This window comes from Schistocerca piceifrons, chromosome 9 (assembly GCF_021461385.2).
Source record: "Schistocerca piceifrons isolate TAMUIC-IGC-003096 chromosome 9, iqSchPice1.1, whole genome shotgun sequence".
Lineage (NCBI taxonomy): Eukaryota > Metazoa > Arthropoda > Insecta > Orthoptera > Acrididae > Schistocerca > Schistocerca piceifrons.
In genome coordinates this window covers 194,821,808-194,843,196 of record NC_060146.1, presented here as the reverse complement: position 1 = coordinate 194,843,196, position 21,389 = coordinate 194,821,808, and positions in this window count along the sequence as shown.

Sequence of the window (21,389 nt, the reverse complement as noted above, 5' to 3'; positions counted from 1 at the left end):
CATGCAAAACCTCAAGGTCCTCGGTCAACTGCAAGGCACCAACTCCAGCTAATAATTGAATATTCGAAAACCAAAACATTAATTTTACTACTTCTTTCTTGCCGATTGCTTCAACTTAGAAGGCTCTGTTTTGTTGCTTGTAGTGCCATCGAAAACCTCAGCGCACGGCGTAAGTTTCCAAATGATAAATGTAAAGGTTTCTGAGAGAAGGGCGACAATTGTGACGATCAGTCATTACGTCATAACGAAACAAAAGACGAAACGGGAGATTTTTTCCGTTTTTACAATATATTCACACTTTTCGCTCTTTCTCATGCTATGTGGCTACCAGACCTCAGTTCATGCAAAACCTCAATGTCCTCGGTCAACTGCAAGGCACCAATTCAGGCTAATAATTGAATATTCGAAAACCAAAACATTAATTTTAGTACTTCTTTCTTGCCGATTGCTTCAACTTAGAAGGCTCTGTTTTGTTGTTTGTAGTGCCATCGAATACGTCAGCGCACGGCGTAGGTTTCCAAACGATAAATGTAAACGTTTCTGAGAGAAGGGCGACAATTGTGACGATCAGTCATTACGTAATTACGAAACAAAAAACGAAACGGGAGATTTTCTTCCTTTTTTACAATATATTAACACTTTTCGCTCTTTCTCATGCTATGTGGCTACCAGACCTCAGTTCATGCAAAACCTCAAGGTCCTCGGTCAACTGCAAGGCACCAACTCCGGCTAATAATTGAATATTCGAAAACCAAAACATTAATTTTACTAGTTCTTTCTTGCCGATTTCTTCAACTTAGAAGGCTCTGTTTTGTTGCTTGTAGTGCCATCGAATACGTCAGCGCACGACGTAAGTTTCCAAACGATAAATTCAAAGGTTTCTGAGAGAAGGGCGACAATTGTGACGATCAGTCATTACGTCATTACGAAACAAAAGACGAAACGGGAGATTTTCTTCCGTTTTTACAATATATTAACACTTTTCGCTCTTTCTCATGCTATGTGGCTACCAGACCTCAGTCATGCAAAACCTCAAGGTCCTCGGTCAACTGCAATGCACCAACTCCGGCTAATGATTGAATATTCGAAAACCAAAACATTAATTTTACTACTTCTTTCTTGCCGATTGCTTCAACTTAGAAGGCTCTGTTTTGTTGCTTGTAGTGCCATCGAATACGTCAGCGCACGGCGTAAGTTTCCAAATGATAAATGTAAACGTTTCTGAGAGAAAGGCGTCAATTGTGATGATCAGTCATTACGTCATTACGAAACAGAATACGAAACGGGAGATTTTCTTCCGTTTTTACAATATATTAACACTTTTCGCTCTTTCTCATGCTATGTGGCTACCAGACCTCAGTTCATGCAAAACATCAAGGTCCTCGGTCAACTGCAAGGCACCAACTCCGGCTAATAATTGAATATTCGAAAACCAAAACATTAACTTTACTACTTCTTTCTTGCCGATTGCTTCAACTTAGAAGGCTCTGTTTTGTTGCTTGTAGTGCCATCGAATACGTCAGCGCACGGCGTAAGTTTCCAAACGATAAATGTAAACGTTTCTGAGAGAAGGGCGACAATTGTGACGATCAGTCATTACGTCATTACGAAACAAAAGACGAAACGGGAGATTTTATTCCTTTTTTACAATATATTAACACTTTTCGCTCTTTCTCATGCTATGTGGCTACCAGACCTCAGTTCATGCAAAACATCAAGGTCCTCGGTCAACTGCAAGGCACCAACTCCAGCTAATAATTGAATATTCGAAAACCAAAACATTAATTTTACTACTTCTTTCTTGCCGATTGCTTCAACTTAGAAGGCTCTGTTTTGTTGCTTGTAGTGACATCGAATACGTGAGCGCACGACGTAAGTTTCCAAACGATAAATGTAAACGTTTCTGATACAAGGGCGACATTTGTGATGATCAGTCATTACGTCATTACGAAACAAAAGTCGGAACGGGAGATTTTCTTCCGTTTTTACAATATATTAACACTTTTCGCTCTTTCTCATGCTATGTGGCTACCAGAACTCAGTTCATGCAAAACCTCAAGGTCCTCGGTCAACTGCAAGGCACCAACTCCGGCTAATAATTGAATATTCGAAAACCAAAACTTTAATTTTACTACTTCTTTCTTGCCGATTTCTTCAACTTAGAAGGCTCTGTTTTGTTGCTTGTAGTGCCATCGAATACGTCAGCGCACGACGCAAGTTTCCAAACGATAAATGTAAAGGTTTCTGAGAGAAGGGCGACAATTGTGACGATCAGTCATTACGTCATTACGAAACAAAAGACGAAACGGGAGATTTTCTTTCGTTTTTACAATATATTAACACTTTTCGCTCTTTCTCATGCTATGTGGCTACCAGACCTCAGTTCATGCAAAACCTCAAGGTCCTCGGTCAACTGCAATGCACCAACTCCGGCTAATAATTGAATATTCGAAAACCAAAACATTAATTTTACTACTTCTTTCTTACCGATTGCTTCAATTTAGAAGGCTCTGTTTTGTTGCTTGTAGTGCCATCGAATACGTGAGCGCACGACGTAAGTTTCCAAACGATAAATGTAAACGTTTCTGAGAGAAGGGCGACAATTGTGACGATCAGTCATTACGTCATTACGAAACAAAAGACGAAACGGGAGATTTTCTTCCGTTTTTACAATATATTAACACTTTTCGCTCTTTCTCATGCTATGTGGCTACCAGACCTCAGTTCATGCAAAACCTCAAGGTCCTCGGTCAACTGCAATGCACCAACTCCGGCTAATAATTGAATATTCGAAAACCAAAACATTAATTTTACTACTTCTTTCTTGCCGATTGCTTCAACTTAGAAGGCTCTGTTTTGTTGCTTGTAGTGCCATCGAATACGTCAGCGCACGACGTAAGTTTCCAAACGATAAATGTAAATGTTTCTGAGAGAAGGGCGACAATTCTGACGATCACTCATTACGTCATTACGAAACAAAAGACGAAACGGGAGATTTTCTTCCTTTTTTACAATATATTAACACTTTTCGCTCTTTCTCATGCTATGTGGCTACCAGACCTCAGTTCATGCAAAACCTCAAGGTCCTCGGTCAACTGCAAGGCACCAACTCCGGCTAATAATTGAATATTCCAAAACCAAAACATTAATTTTACTAGTTGTTTCTTGCCGATTTCTTCAACTTAGAAGGCTCTGTTTTGTTGCTTGTAGTGCCATCGAATACGTCAGCGCACGATGTAAGTTTCCAAACGATTAATGTAAAGGTTTCTAAGAGAAGGGCGACAATTGTGACGATCAGTCATTACGTCATTACGAAACAAAAGACGAAACGGGAGATTTTCTTCCGTTTTTACAATATATTTACACTTTTCGCTCTTTCTCATGCTATGTGGCTACCAGACCTCAGTTCATGCAAAACCTGAAGGTCCTCGGTCAACTGCAATGCACCAACTCCGGCCAATGATTGAATATTCGAAAACCAAAACATTAATTTTACTACTTCTTTCTTGCCGATTGCTTCAACTTAGAAGGCTCTGTTTTGTTGCTTGTAGTGACATCGAATACGTGAGCGCACGACGTAAGTTTCCAAACGATAAATGTAAACGTTTCTGATAGAAGGGCGACAATTGTGACGATCAGTCATTACGTCATTACGAAACAAAAGACGAAACGGGAGATTTTTCTTCCGTTTTTACAATATATTAATACTTTTCGCTCTTTCTTATGCTATGTGGCTGCCAGACCTCAGTTCATGCAAAACCTCAAGGTCCTCAGTCAACTGCAAGGCACCAACTCCGGCTAATAATTGAATATTCGAAAACCAAAACATTAATTTTACTACTTCTTTCTTGCCGATTGCTACAACTTAGAAGGCTCTGTTTTGTTGCTTGTAGTGCCATCGAATACGTCAGCTCACGGCGTAAGTTTCCAAACGATAAATGTAAACGTTTCTGAGAGAAGGGCGACAATTGTGACGATCAGTCATTACGTCATTACGAAACAAAAGACGAAACGGGAGATTTTCTTCTGTTTTTACAATATATTAACAATTTTCGCTCTTTCTCATGCTATGTGGCTACCAGACCTCAGTTCATGCAAAACCTCAAGGTCCTCGGTCAACTGCAAGGCACCAACTCCAGCTAATAATTGAATTTTCGAAAACCAAAACATTAATTTTACTACTTCTTTCTTGCCGATTGCTTCAACTTAGAAGGCTCTGTTTTGTTGCTTGTAGTGCCATCGAAAACCTCAGCGCACGGCGTAAGTTTCCAAATGATAAATGTAAAGGTTTCTGAGAGAAGGGCGACAATTGTGACGATCAGTCATTACGTCATAACGAAACAAAAGACGAAACGGGAGATTTTTTCCGTTTTTACAATATATTCACACTTTTCGCTCTTTCTCATGCTATGTGGCTACCAGACCTCAGTTCATGCAAAACCTCAATGTCCTCGGTCAACTGCAAGGCACCAACTCCGGCTAATAATTGAATATTCGAAAACCAAAACATTAACTTTACTACTTCTTTCTTGCCGATTGCTTCAACTTAGAAGGCTCTGTTTTGTTGTTTGTAGTGCCATCGAATACGTCAGCGCACGGCGTAGGTTTCCAAACGATAAATGTAAACGTTTCTGAGAGAAGGGCGACAATTGTGACGATCAGTCATTACGTCATTACGAAACAAAAGACGAAACGGGAGATTTTCTTTCGTTTTTACAATATATTAACACTTTTCGCTCTTTCTCATGCTATGTGGCTACCAGACCTCAGTTCATGCAAAACCTCAAGGTCCTCGGTCAACTGCAATGCACCAACTCCGGCTAATAATTGAATATTCGAAAACCAAAACATTAATTTTACTACTTCTTTCTTACCGATTGCTTCAATTTAGAAGGCTCTGTTTTGTTGCTTGTAGTGCCATCGAATACGTGAGCGCACGACGTAAGTTTCCAAACGATAAATGTAAACGTTTCTGAGAGAAGGGCGACAATTGTGACGATCAGTCATTACGTCATTACGAAACAAAAGACGAAACGGGAGATTTTCTTCCGTTTTTACAATATATTAACACTTTTCGCTCTTTCTCATGCTATGTGGCTACCAGACCTCAGTTCATGCAAAACCTCAAGGTCCTCGGTCAACTGCAATGCACCAACTCCGGCTAATAATTGAATATTCGAAAACCAAAACATTAATTTTACTACTTCTTTCTTGCCGATTGCTTCAACTTAGAAGGCTCTGTTTTGTTGCTTGTAGTGCCATCGAATACGTCTGCGCACGACGTAATTTTCCAAACGATAAATGTAAATGTTTCTGAGAGAAGGGCGACAATTCTGACGATCAGTCATTACGTCATTACGAAACAAAAGACGAAACGGGAGATTTTCTTCCTTTTTTACAATATATTAACACTTTTCGCTCTTTCTCATGCTATGTGGCTACCAGACCTCAGTTCATGCAAAACCTCAAGGTCCTCGGTCAACTGCAAGGCACCAACTCCGGCTAATAATTGAATATTCCAAAACCAAAACATTAATTTTACTAGTTCTTTCTTGCCGATTTCTTCAACTTAGAAGGCTCTGTTTTGTTGCTTGTAGTGCCATCGAATACGTCAGCGCACGATGTAAGTTTCCAAACGATTAATGTAAAGGTTTCTAAGAGAAGGGCGACAATTGTGACGATCAGTCATTACGTCATTACGAAACAAAAGACGAAACGGGAGATTTTCTTCCGTTTTTACAATATATTAACACTTTTCGCTCTTTCTCATGCTATGTGGCTACCAGACCTCAGTTCATGCAAAACCTGAAGGTCCTCGGTCAACTGCAATGCACCAACTCCGGCCAATGATTGAATATTCGAAAACCAAAACATTAATTTTACTACTTCTTTCTTGCCGATTGCTTCAACTTAGAAGGCTCTGTTTTGTTGCTTGTAGTGACATCGAATACGTGAGCGCACGACGTAAGTTTCCAAACGATAAATGTAAACGTTTCTGATAGAAGGGCGACAATTGTGATGATCAGTCATTACGTCATTACGAAACAAAAGACGAAACGGGAGATTTTTCTTCCGTTTTTACAATATATTAATACTTTTCGCTCTTTCTTATGCTATGTGGCTGCCAGACCTCAGTTCATGCAAAACCTCAAGGTCCTCAGTCAACTGCAAGGCACCAACTCCGGCTAATAATTGAATATTCGAAAACCAAAACATTAATTTTACTACTTCTTTCTTGCCGATTGCTACAACTTAGAAGGCTCTGTTTTGTTGCTTGTAGTGCCATCGAATACGTCAGCTCACGGCGTAAGTTTCCAAACGATAAATGTAAACGTTTCTGAGAGAAGGGCGACAATTGTGACGATCAGTCATTACGTCATTACGAAACAAAAGACGAAACGGGAGATTTTCTTCTGTTTTTACAATATATTAACACTTTTCGCTCTTTCTCATGCTATGTGGCTACCAGACCTCAGTTCATGCAAAACCTCAAGGTCCTCGGTCAACTGCAAGGCACCAACTCCAGCTAATAATTGAATATTCGAAAACCAAAACATTAATTTTACTACTTCTTTCTTGCCGATTGCTTCAACTTAGAAGGCTCTGTTTTGTTGCTTGTAGTGCCATCGAAAACCTCAGCGCACGGCGTAAGTTTCCAAATGATAAATGTAAAGGTTTCTGAGAGAAGGGCGACAATTGTGAAGATCAGTCATTACGTCATAACGAAACAAAAGACGAAACGGGAGATTTTTTCCGTTTTTACAATATATTCACACTTTTCGCTCTTTCTCATGCTATGTGGCTACCAGACCTCAGTTCATGCAAAACCTCAATGTCCTCGGTCAACTGCAAGGCACCAACTCCGGCTAATAATTGAATATTCGAAAACCAAAACATTAACTTTACTACTTCTTTCTTGCCGATTGCTTCAACTTAGAAGGCTCTGTTTTGTTGTTTGTAGTGCCATCGAATACGTCAGCGCACGGCGTAGGTTTCCAAACGATAAATGTAAACGTTTCTGAGAGAAGGGCGACAATTGTGACGATCAGTCATTACGTAATTACGAAACAAAAAACGAAACGGGAGATTTTCTTCCTTTTTTACAATATATTAACACTTTTCGCTCTTTCTCATGCTATGTGGCTACCAGACCTCAGTTCATGCAAAACCTCAAGGTCCTCGGTCAACTGCAAGGCACCAACTCCGGCTAATAATTGAATATTCGAAAACCAAAACATTAATTTTACTAGTTCTTTCTTGCCGATTTCTTCAACTTAGAAGGCTCTGTTTTGTTGCTTGTAGTGCCATCGAATACGTCAGCGCACGACGTAAGTTTCCAAACGATAAATTCAAAGGTTTCTGAGAGAAGGGCGACAATTGTGACGATCAGTCATTACGTCATTACGAAACAAAAGACGAAACGGGAGATTTTCTTCCGTTTTTACAATATATTAACACTTTTCGCTCTTTCTCATGCTATGTGGCTACCAGACCTCAGTCATGCAAAACCTCAAGGTCCTCGGTCAACTGCAATGCACCAACTCCGGCTAATGATTGAATATTCGAAAACCAAAACATTAATTTTACTACTTCTTTCTTGCCGATTGCTTCAACTTAGAAGGCTCTGTTTTGTTGCTTGTAGTGCCATCGAATACGTCAGCGCACGGCGTAAGTTTCCAAATGATAAATGTAAACGTTTCTGAGAGAAAGGCGTCAATTGTGATGATCAGTCATTACGTCATTACGAAACAGAATACGAAACGGGAGATTTTCTTCCGTTTTTACAATATATTAACACTTTTCGCTCTTTCTCATGCTATGTGGCTACCAGACCTCAGTTCATGCAAAACATCAAGGTCCTCGGTCAACTGCAAGGCACCAACTCCGGCTAATAATTGAATATTCGAAAACCAAAACATTAACTTTACTACTTCTTTCTTGCCGATTGCTTCAACTTAGAAGGCTCTGTTTTGTTGCTTGTAGTGCCATCGAATACGTCAGCGCACGGCGTAAGTTTCCAAACGATAAATGTAAACGTTTCTGAGAGAAGGGCGACAATTGTGACGATCAGTCATTACGTCATTACGAAACAAAAGACGAAACGGGAGATTTTCTTCCTTTTTTACAATATATTAACACTTTTCGCTCTTTCCCATGCTATGTGGCCACCAGACCTCAGTTCATGCAAAACCTCAAGGTCCTCGGTCAACTGCAAGGCACCAACTCCGGCTAATAATTGAATATTCGAAAACCAAAACATTAATTTTACTAGTTCTTTCTTGCCGATTTCTTCAACTTAGAAGGCTCTGTTTTGTTGCTTGTAGTGCCATCGAATACGTCAGCGCACGACGTAAGTTTCCAAACGATAAATGTAAAGGTTTCTGAGAGAAGGGCGACAATTGTGACGATCAGTCATTACGTCATTACGAAACAAAAGACGAAACGGGAGATTTTCTTCCGTTTTTACAATATATTAACACTTTTCGCTCTTTCTCATGCTATGTGGCTACCAGACCTCAGTCATGCAAAACCTCAAGGTCCTCGGTCAACTGCAATGCACCAAATCCGGCTAATGATTGAATATTCGAAAACCAAAACATTAATGTTACTACTTCTTTCTTGCCGATTGCTTCAACTTAGAAGGCTCTGTTTTGTTGCTTGTAGTGACATCGAATACGTGAGCGCACGACGTAAGATTCCAAACGATAAATGTAAATGTTTCTGATAGAAGGGCGACAATTGTGACGATCAGTCATTACGTCATTACGAAACAAAAGACGAAACGGGAGATTTTTCTTCCGTTTTTACAATATATTATCACTTTTCGCTCTTTCTCATGCTATGTGGCTACCAGAACTCAGTTCATGCAAAACCTCAAGGTCCTCGGTCAACTGCAAGGCACCAACTCCGGCTAATAATTGAATATTCGAAAACCAAACCATTAATTTTACTAGTTCTTTCTTGCCGATTTCTTCAACTTAGAAGGCTCTGTTTTGATGCTTGTAGTGCCATCGAATACGCCAGCGCACGACGTAAGTTTCCAAACGATAAATGTAAAGGTTTCTGAGAGAAGGGCGACAATTGTGACGATCAGTCATTACGTCATTACGAAACAAAAGACGAAACGGGAGATTTTCTTCCGTTTTTACAATATATTAACACTTTTCGATCTTTCTCATGCTATGTGGCTACCAGACCTCAGTCATGCAAAACCTCAAGTTCCTCGGTCAACTGCAATGCACCAACTCCGGCTAATGATTGAATATTCGAAAACCAAAACATTAATTTTACTACTTCTTTCTTGCCGATTGCTTCAACTTATAAGGCTCTGTTTTGTTGCTTGTAGTGCCATCGAATACGTCAGCGCACGGCGTAAGTTTCCAAACGATAAATGTAAACGTTTCTGAGAGAAAGGCGTCAATTGTGATGATCAGTCATTACGTCATTACGAAACAGAATACGAAACGGGAGATTTTCTTCCGTTTTTACAATATATTAACACTTTTCGTTCTTTCTCATGCTATGTGGCTACCAGACCTCAGTTCATGCAAAACATCAAGGTCCTCGGTCAACTGCAAGGCACCAACTCCATCTAATAATTGAATATTCGAAAACCAAAACATTAACTTTACTACTTCTTTCTTGCCGATTGCTTCAACTTAGAAGGCTCTGTTTTGTTGCTTGTAGTGCCATCGAATACGTCAGCGCACGGCGTAAGTTTCCAAACGATAAATGTAAACGTTTCTGAGAGAAGGGCGACAATTGTGACGATCAGTCATTACGTCATTACGAAACAAAAGACGAAACGGGAGATTTTCTTCCTTTTTTACAATATATTAACACTTTTCGCTCTTTCTCATGCTATGTGGCTACCAGACCTCAGTTCATGCAAAACCTCAAGGTCCTCGGTCAACTGCAAGGCACCAACTCCGGCTAATAATTGAATATTCGAAAACCAAAACATTAATTTTACTAGTTCGTTCTTGCCGATTTCTTCAACTTAGAAGGCTCTGTTTTGTTGCTTGTAGTGCCATCGAATACGTCAGCGCACGACGTAAGTTTCCAAACGATAAATGTAAAGGTTTCTGAGAGAAGGGCGACAACTGTGACGATCAGTCATTACGTCATTACGAAACAAAAGACGAAACGGGAGATTTTCTTCCGTTTTTACAATATATTAACACTTTTCGCTCTTTCTCATGCTATGTGGCTACCAGACCTCAGTCACGCAAAACCTCAAGGTCCTCGGTCAACTGCAATGCACCAACGCCGGCTAATGATTGAATATTCGAAAACCAAAACATTAATTTTACTACTTCTTTCTTGCCGATTGCTTCAACTTAGAAGGCTCTGTTTTGTTGCTTGTAGTGACATCGAATACGTGAGCGCACGACGTAAGATTCCAAACGATAAATGTAAACGTTTCTGATAGAAGGGCGACAATTGTGACGATCAGTCATTACGTCATTACGAAACAAAAGACGAAACGGGAGATTTTTCTTCCGTTTTTACAATATATTAACACTTTTCGCTCTTTCTCATGCTATGTGGCTACCAGACCTCAGTTCATGCAAAACCTCAAGGTCCTCAGTCAACTGCAAGGCACCAACTCCGGCTAATAATTGAATATTCGAAAACCAAAACATTAATTTTAGTACTTCTTTCTTGCCGATTGCTACAACTTAGAAGACTCTGTTTTGTTGCTTGTAGTGCCATGGAATACGTCAGCTCACGGCGTAAGTTTCCAAACTATAAATGTAAACGTTTCTGAGAGAAGGGCGACAATTGTGATGATCAGTCATTACGTCATTACGAAACAAAAGTCTGAACGGGAGATTTTCTTCCGTTTTTACAATATATTAACACTTTTCGCTCTTTCTCATGCTATGTGGCTGCCAGAACTCAGTTAATGCAAAACCTCAAGGTCCTCAGTCAACTGCAAGGCACCAACTCCGGCTAATAATTAAATATTCGAAAACCAAAACATTAATTTTACTACTCCTTTCTTGCCGATTGCTACAACTTAGAAGGCTCTGTTTTGTTGCTTGTAGTTAAATCGAATACGTCAGCACACGGTGTAAGTTTCCAAATGATAAATGTAAACGTTTCTGAGAGAAAGGCGTCAATTGTGATGATCAGTCATTACGTCATTACGAAACAGAATACGAAACGGGAGATTTTCTTCCGTTTTTACAATATATTAACACTTTTCGCTCTTTCTCATGCTATGTTGCTACCAGACCTCAGTTCATGCAAAACATCAAGGTCCTCGGTCAACTGCAAGGCACCAACTCCGGCTAATAATTGAATATTCGAAAACCAAAACATTAATTTTACTACTTCTTTCTTGCCGATTGCTTCAACTTAGAAGGCTCTGTTTTGTTGCTTGTAGTGCCATCGAATACGTCAGCGCACGACGTAAGTTTTCAAACGATAAATGTAAATGTTTCTGAGAGAAGGGCGACAATTGTGACGATCAGTCATTACGTCACTACGAAACAAAAGACGAAACGGGAGATTTTCTTCCTTTTTTACAATATATTAACACTTTTCGCTCTTTCTCATGCTATGTGGCTACCAGACCTCAGTTCATGCAAAACCTCAAGGTCCTCGGTCAACTGCAAGGCACCAACTCCGGCTAATAATTGAATATTCGAAAACCAAAACATTAATTTTACTAGTTCTTTCTTGCCGATTTCTTCAACTTAGAAGGCTCTGTTTTGTTGCTTGTAGTGCCATCGAATACGTCAGCGCACGACGTAAGTTTCCAAACGATAAATGTAAAGGTTTCTGAGAGAAGGGCGACAATTGTGACGATCAGTCATTACGTCATTACGAAACAAAAGACGAAACGGGAGTTTTCTTCCGTTTTTACAATATATTAACACTTTTCGCTCTTTCTCATGCTATGTGGCTACCAGACCTCAGTTCATGCAAAACCTCAAGGTCCTCGGTCAACTGCAATGCACCAACTCCGGCCAATGATTGAATATTCGAAAACCAAAACATTAATTTTACTACTTCTTTCTTGCCGATTGCTTCAACTTAGAAGGCTCTGTTTTGTTGCTTGTAGTGACATCGAATACGTGAGCGCACGACGTAAGTTTCCAAACGATAAATGTAAACGTTTCTGATAGAAGGGCGACAATTGTGACGATCAGTCATTACGTCATTACGAAACAAAAGACGAAACGGGAGATTTTTCTTCCGTTTTTACAATATATTAATACTTTTCGCTCTCTCTCATGCTATGTGGCTACCAGACCTTAGTTCATGCAAAAACTCAAGGTCCTCAGTCAACTGCAAGGCACCAACTACGGCTAATAATTGAATATTCGAAAACCAAAACATTAATTTTACTGCTTCTTTCTTGCCGATTGCTACAACTTAGAAGGCTCTGTTCTGTTGCTTGTAGTGCCATGGAATACGTCAGCTCACGGCGTAAGTTTCCAAACCATAAATGTACACGTTTCTGAGAGAAGGGCGACAATTGTGACGATCAGTCATTACGTCATTACGAAACAAAAGACGAAACGGGAGATTTTCTTCCGTTTTTACAATATATTAACTCTTTTCGCTCTTTCTCATGCTATGTGGCTACCAGACCTCATTTCATGCAAAACCTCAAGGTCCTTGGTCAACTGCAATGCACCAACTCCGGCCAATGATTGAATATTCGAAAACCAAAACATTAATTTTACTACTTCTTTCTTGCCGATTGCTTCAACTTAGAAGGCTCTGTTTTGTTGCTTGTAGTGACATCGAATACGTGAGCGCACGACGTAAGTTTCCAAACGATAAATGTAAACGTTTCTGATAGAAGGGCGACAATTGTGACGATCAGTCATTACGTCATTACGAAACAAAAGACGAAACGGGAGATTTTTCTTCCGTTTTTACAATATATTAACTCTTTTCGCTCTTTCTCATGCTATGTGGCTACCAGACCTCAGTTCATGCAAAACCTCAAGGTCCTCAGTCAACTGCAAGGCACCAACTCCGGCTAATAATTGAATATTCGAAAACCAAAACATTAATTTTACTACTTCTTTCTTGCCGATTGCTACAACTTAGAAGGCTCAGTTTTGTTGCTTGTAGTGCCATCGAATACGTCAGCTCACGGCGTAAGTTTCCAAACGATAAATGTGAACGTTTCTGAGAGAAGGGCGACAATTGTGACGATCAGTCATTACGTCATTACGAAACAAAAGACGAAACGGGAGATTTTTCTTCCGTTTTTACAATATATTAACACTTTTCGCTCTTTCTCATGCTATGTGGCTACCAGACCTCAGTTCATGCAAAACCTCAAGGTCCTCAGTCAACTGCAAGGCACCAACTCCGGCTAATAATTGAATATTCGAAAACCAAAACATTAATTTTACTACTTCTTTCTTGCCGATTGCTACAACTTAGAAGGCTCTGTTTTGTTGCTTGTAGTGCCATCGAATACGTGAGCGCACGACGTAAGTTTCCAAACGATAAATGTAAAGGTTTCTGAGAGAAGGGCGACAATTGTGACGATCAGTCATTACGTCATTACGAAACAAAAGACGAAACGGGAGATTTTCTTCCGTTTTTACAATATATTAACACTTTTCGCTCTTTCTCATGCTATGTGGCTACCAGACCTCAGTTCATGCAAAACCTCAAGGTCCTCGGTAAACTGCAATGCACCAACTCCGGCCAATGATTGAATATTCGAAAACCAAAACATTAATTTTACTACTTCTTTCTTACCGATTGCTTCAACTTAGAAGCATCTGTTTTGTTGCTTGTAGTGACATCGAATACGTGAGCGCACGACGTAAGTTTCCAAACGATAAATGTAAACGTTTCTGATAGAAGGGCGACAATTGTGACGATCAGTCATTACGTCATTACGAAACAAAAGACGAAAAGGGAGATTTTTTCCGTTATTACAATGTATTAACACTTTTCGTTCTTTCTCATGCTATGTGGCTACCAGACCTCAGTTCATGCAAAACCTCAAGGTCCTCGGTCAACTGCATGGCACCAACTCAGGCTAATAATTGAATATTCGAAAACCAAAACATTAATTTTACTACTTCTTTCTTGCCGATTGCTTGAATTTAGAAGGCTCTGTATTGTTGCTTGTAGTGCCATCGAATACGTCAGCGCACGGCGTAAGTTTCCAAACGATAAATGTAAAGGTTTCTGAGAGAAGGGCGACAATTGTGACGATCAGTCATTACGTCATTACGAAACAAAAGACGAAACGGGAGATATTCTTCCGTTTTTACAATATATTAACACTTTTCGCTCTTTCTCATGCTATGTGGCTACCAGACCTCAGTTCATGCAAAACATCAAGGTCCTCGGTCAACTGCAAGACACCAAATCCGGCTAATAATTGAATATTCGAAAACCAAAACATTAATTTTACTACTTCTTTCTTGCCGATTGCTTCAACTTAGAAGGCTCTGTTTTGTTGCTTGTAGTGCCATCGAATACGTCAGCGCACGACGTAAGTTTCCAAACGATAAATGTAAACGTTTCTGAGAGAAGGGCGACAATTGTGACGATCAGTCATTACGTCATTACGAAACAAAAGACGAAACGGGAGATTTTCTTCCGTTTTTACAATATATTAACACTTTTCGCTCTTTCTCATGCTATGTGGCTGCCAGACCTCAGTTCATGCAAAACCTCAAGGTCCTCAGTCAACTGCAAGGCACCAACTCCGGCTAATAATTGAATATTCGAAAACCAAAACATTAATTTTACTACTCCTTTCTTGCCGATTGCTACAACTTAGAAGGCTCTGTTTTGTTGCTTGTAGTTCCATCGAATACGTCAGCACACGGCGTAAGTTTCCAATCAATAAATGTAAACGTTTCTGAGGGAAGGGCGACAATTGTGACGATCAGTCATTACGTCATTACGAAACAAAAGACGAAACGGGAGATTTTCTTCCGTTTTTATTATGTATTAACACTTTTCGCTCTTTCTCATGCTATGTGGCCGCCAGACCTCAGTTCATGCAAAATCTCAAGGTCCTCAGTCAACTGCAAGGCACCAACTCCGGCTAATAATTGAATATTCGAAAACCAAAACATTAATTTTACTACATCTTTCTTGACGATTGCTTCAACTTATAAGGCTCTGTTTTGTTGCTTGTAGTGCCATCAAATACGTCAGCGCACGGCGTAAGGTTCCAAATGATAAAAGTAAACGTTTCTGAGAGAAAGGCGTCAATTGTGATGATCAGTCATTACGTCATTACGAAACAGAATACGAAACGGGAGATTTTCTTCCGTTTTTACAATATATTAACACTTTTCGCTCTTTCTCGTGCTATGTGGCTACCAGACCTCAGTTCATGCAAAACATCAAGGTCCTCGGTCAACTGCAAGGCACCAACTCCGGCTAATAATTGAATATTCGAAAACCAAAACATTAATTTTACTACTTCTTTCTTGCCGATTGCTTCAACTTAGAAGGCTCCGTTTTGTTGCTTGTAGTGACATCGAATACGTGAGCGCACGACGTAAGTTTCCAAACGATAAATGTAAACGTTTCTGATAGAAGGGCGACAATTGTGACGAGAGGTCATTACGTCATTACGAAACAAAAGACGAAACGGGAGATTTTTCTTCCGTTTTTACAATATATTAACACTTTTCGCTCTTTCTCATGCTATGTGGCTACCAGACCTCAGTTCATGCAAAACCTCATGGTCCTCAGTCAACTGCAAGGCACCAACTCCGGCTAATAATTGAATATTCGAAAACCAAAACATTAATTTTACTACTTCTTTCTTGCCAATTGCTACAACTTAGAAGGCTCTGTTTTGTTGCTTGTAGTGCCATCGAATACGTCAGCGCACGACGTAAGTTTCCAAACGATAAATGTAAACGTTTCTGAGAGAAGGGCGACAATTGTGACGATCAGTCATTACGTCATTACGAAACAAAAGACGAAACGGGAGATTTTCTTCCGTTTTTATAATATATTAACACTTTTCGCTCTTTCTCATGCTATGTGGCTGCCAGACCTCAGTTCATGCAAAACCTCAAGGTCCTCAGTCAACTGCAAGGCACCAACTCCGGCTAATAATTGAATATTCGAAAACCAAAACATTAATTTTACTACTCCTTTCTTGCCGATTGCTACAACTTAGAAGGCTCTGTTTTGTTGCTTGTAGTTCCATCGAATACGTCAGCACACGGCGTAAGTTTCCAAACAATAAATGTAAACGTTTCTGAGAGAAGGGCGACAATTGTGACGATCAGTCATTACGTCATTACGAAACAAAAGACGAAACGGGAGATTTTCTTCCGTTTTTACAATATATTAACACTTTTCGCTCTTTCTCATGCTATGTGGCTACCAGACCTCAGTTCATGCAAAACCTCAAGGTCCTCGGTCAACTGCAATGCACCAACTCCGGCCAATGATTGAATATTCGAAAACCAAAACATTAATTTTACTACTTCTTTCTTGCCGATTGCTTCAACTTAGAAGGCTCTGTTTTGTTGCTTGTAGTGACATCGAATACGTGAGCGCACGACGTAAGTTTCCAAACGATAAATGTAAAGGTTTCTGAGAGAAGGGCGACAATTGTGACGATCAGTCATTACGTCATTACGAAACAAAAGACGAAACGGGAGATTTTGTTCCTTTTTTACAATATATTAACACTTTTCGCTCTTTCTCATGCTATGTGGCTACCAGACCTCAGTTCATGCAAAACCTCAAGGTCCTCGGTCAACTGCAAGGCACCAACTACAGATAATAATTGAATATTCGAAAACCAAAACATTAATTTTACTACTTCTTTCTTGCCGATTGCTTCAACTTAGATGGCTCTGTTTTGTTGCTTGTAGTGCCATCGAATACGTCAGCGCACGGCGTAAGTTTCCAAATGATAAATGTAAACGTTTCTGAGAGAAGGGCGACAATTGTGACGATCAGTCATTACGTCATTACGAAACAAAAGACGAAACGGTAGATTTTTTCCGTTTTTACAATATATTAACACTTTTCGCTCTTTCTCATGCTATGTGGCTACCAGACCTCAGTTCATGCAAAACCTCAAGGTCCTCGGTCAACTGCAAGGCACCAATTCAGGCTAATAATTGAATATTCGAAAACCAAAACATTAATTTTAGTACTTCTTTCTTGCCGATTGCTTGAATTTAGAAGGCTCTGTTTTGTTGCTTGTAGTGCCATCGAATACGTCAGCGCACGGCGTAAGTTTCCAAACGATAAATGTAAAGGTTTCTGAGAGAAGGGCGACAATTGTGACGATCAGTCATTACGTCATTGCGAAACAAAAGATGAAACGGGAGATTTTCTTTCGTTTTTACAATATATTAACACTTTTCGCTCTTTCTCATGCTATGTGGCTACCAGACCTCAGTTCATGCAAAACCTCAAGGTCCTCGGTCAACTGCAAGGCACCAACTCCGGCTAATAATTGAATATTCGAAAACCAAAACATTAATTTTATTACTTCTTTCTTACCGATTGCTTCAACTTAGAAGGCTCTGTTTTGTTCCTTATAGTGCCATCGAACACGTGAGCGCACGACGTAAGTTTCCAAACGATAAATGTAAACGTTTCTGAGAGAAGGGCGACAATTGTGACGATCAGTCATTACGTCATTACGAAACAAAAGACGAAACGGGAGATTTTCTTCCGTTTTTACAATATATTAACACTTTTCGCTCTTTCTCATGCTATGTGGCTACCAGACCTCATTTCATGCAAAACCTCAAGGTCCTCAGTCAACTGCAAGGCATCAACTCCGGCTAATAATTGAATATTCGAAAACCAAAACATTAATTTAACTACTCCTTTCTTGCCGATTGCTACAACTTAGAAGGCTCTGTTTTGTTGCTTGTAGTTCCATCGAATACGTCAGCACACGGAGTAAGTTTCCAAACGATAAATGTAAACGTTTCTGAGAGAAGGGCGACAATTGTGACGATCAGTCATTACGACATTACGAAACAAAAGACGAAACGGGAGATTTTCTACCGTTTTTACTATATATTAACACTTTTCGCTCTTTCTCATGCTATGTGGCCACCAGACCTCAGTTCATGCAAAACCTCAAGGTCCTCGGTCAACTGCAAGGCACCACCTCCGGCTAATAATTGAATATTCGAAAACCAAAACATTAATTTTACTACATCTTTCTTGCCGATTGCTTCAACTTATAAGGCTCTGTTTTGTTGCTTGTAGTGCCATCGAATACGTCAGCGCACGGCGTAAGTTTCCAAATGATAAATGTAAACGTTTCTGAGAGAAGGGCGACAATTGTGACGATCAGTCATTACGTCATTACGAAACAAAAGACGAAACGGTAGATTTTTTCCGTTTTTACAATATATTAACACTTTTCGCTCTTTCTCATGCTATGTGGCTACCAGACCTCAGTTCATGCAAAACCTCAAGGTCCTCGGTCAACTGCAAGGCACCAATTCAGGCTAATAATTGAATATTCGAAAACCAAAACATTAATTTTAGTACTTCTTTCTTGCCGATTGCTTGAATTTAGAAGGCTCTGTTTTGTTGCTTGTAGTGCCATCGAATACGTCAGCGCACGGCGTAAGTTTCCAAACGATAAATGTAAAGGTTTCTGAGAGAAGGGCGACAATTGTGACGATCAGTCATTACGTCATTGCGAAACAAAAGATGAAACGGGAGATTTTCTTTCGTTTTTACAATATATTAACACTTTTCGCTCTTTCTCATGCTATGTGGCTACCAGACCTCAGTTCATGCAAAACCTCAAGGTCCTCGGTCAACTGCAAGGCACCAACTCCGGCTAATAATTGAATATTCGAAAACCAAAACATTAATTTTATTACTTCTTTCTTACCGATTGCTTCAACTTAGAAGGCTCTGTTTTGTTCCTTATAGTGCTATCGAACACGTGAGCGCACGACGTAAGTTTCCAAACGATAAATGTAAACGTTTCTGAGAGAAGGGCGACAATTGTGACGATCAGTCATTACGTCATTACGAAACAAAAGACGAAACGGGAGATTTTCTTCCGTTTTTACAATATATTAACACTTTTCGCTCTTTCTCATGCTATGTGGCTACCAGACCTCAGTTCATGCAAAACCTCAAGGTCCTCAGTCAACTGCAAGGCACCAACTCCGGCTAATAATTGAATATTCGAAAACCAAAACATTAATTTAACTACTCCTTTCTTGCCGATTGCTACAACTTAGAAGGCTCTGTTTTGTTGCTTGTAGTTCCATCGAATACGTCAGCACACGGAGTAAGTTTCCAAACGATAAATGTAAAGGTTTCTGAGAGAAGGGCGACAATTGTGACGATCAGTCATTACGTCATTACGAAACAAAAGACGAAACGGGAGATTTTCTTCCGTTCTTACAATATATTAACACTTTTCGCTCTTTCTCATGCTATGTGGCTACCAGACCTCAGTTCATGCAAAACCACAAGGTCCTCGGTCAACTGCAATGCACCAACTCCGGCCAATGATTGAATATTCGAAAACCAAAACATTAATTTTACTACTTCTTTCTTGCCGATTGCTTCAACTTAGAAGGCTCTGTTTTGTTGCTTGTAGTGCCATCGAATACGTCAGCGCACGACGTAAGTTTCCAAACGATAAATGTAAACGTTTCTGAGAGAAGGGCGACAATTGTGACGATCAGTCATTACGTCATTACGAAACAAAAGACGATAAAGGGAGATTTTTTCCGTTTTTACAATGTATTAACACTTTTCGCTCTTTCTCATGCTATGTGGCTACCAGACCTCAGTTCATGCAAAACCTCAAGTTTCTCGGTCAACTGCATGGCACCAACACAGGCTAATAATTGAATATTCGAAAACCAAGACATTAATTTTACTACTTCTTTCTTGCCGATTGCTTGAATTTAGAAGGCTCTGTTTTGTTGCTTGTAGTGCCATCGAATACGTCAGCGCACGGCGTAAGTTTCCAAACTATAAATGTAAACGTTTCTGAGAGAAGGGCGACAATTGTGACGATCAGTCATTACGTCATTACGAAACAAAAAACGAAACGGGAGATTTTCTTCCGTTTTTACAATATATTAACACTTTTTGCTCTTTCTCATGCTATGTGGCTACCAGACCTCAGTTCATGCAAAACCTCAAGGTCCTCAGTCAACTGCAAGGCACCAACTCCGGCTAATAATTGAATATTCGAAAACCAAAACATTAATTTTACTACTCCTTTCTTGCCGATTGCTACAACTTAGAAGGCTCTGTTTTGTTGCTTGTAGTTCCATCGAATACGTCAGCACACGGCGTAAGTTTATAAACGATAAATGTAAACGTTTCTGAGAGAAGGGCGACAATTGTGACGATCAGTCATTACGTCATTACGAAACAAAAGACGAAACGGGAGATTTTCTTCCGTTTTTATTATATATTAACACTTTTCGCTCTTTCTCATGCTATGTGGCCACCAGACCTCAGTTCATGCAAAACCTCAAGGTCCTCAGTCAACTGCAAGGCACCAACTCCGGCTAATAATTGAATATTCGAAAACCAAAACATTAATTTTACTACATCTTTCTTGACGATTGCTTCAACTTATAAGGCTCTGTTTTGTAGCTTGTAGTGCCATCGAATACGTCAGCGCACGGCGTAAGTTTCCGAATGATAAATGTAAATGTTTCTGATAGAAGGGCGACAATTGTGACGATCAGTCATTACGTCATGACGAAACAAAAGACGAAACGGGAGATTTTTCGTCCCTTTTTACAATATATTAACACTTTTCGCTCTTTCTCATGCTATGTGGCTACCAGACCTCAGTTCATGCAAAACCTCAAGGTCCTCAGTCAACTGCAAGGCACCAACTCCGGCTAATAATTGAATATTCGAAAACCAAAACATTAATTTTACTACTCCTTTCTTGCCGATTGCTACAACTTAGAAGGCTCTGTTTTGTTGCTTGTAGTGCCATGGAATACGTGAGCGCACGACGTACGTTTCCAAACGATAAATGTAAAGGTTTCTGAGAGAAGGGCGACAATTGTGACGATCAGTCATTACGTCATTACGAAACAAAAGACGAAACGGGAGATTTTCTTCCGTTTTTACAATATATTAACACTTTTCGCTCTTTCTCATGCTATGTGGCTACCAGGCCTCAGTTCATGCAAAACCTCAAGGTCCTCGGTCAACTGCAAAGCACCAACTCCAGATAATAATTGAATATTCGAAAACCAAAACATTAATTTTACTACTTCTTTCTTGCCGATTGCTTCAACTTAGATGGCTCTGTTTTGTTGCTTGTAGTGCCATCGAATACCTCAGCGCACGGCGTAAGTTTCCAAATGATAAATGTAAACGTTTCTGAGAGAAGGGCGACAATTGTGACGATCCGTCATTACGTCATTACGAAA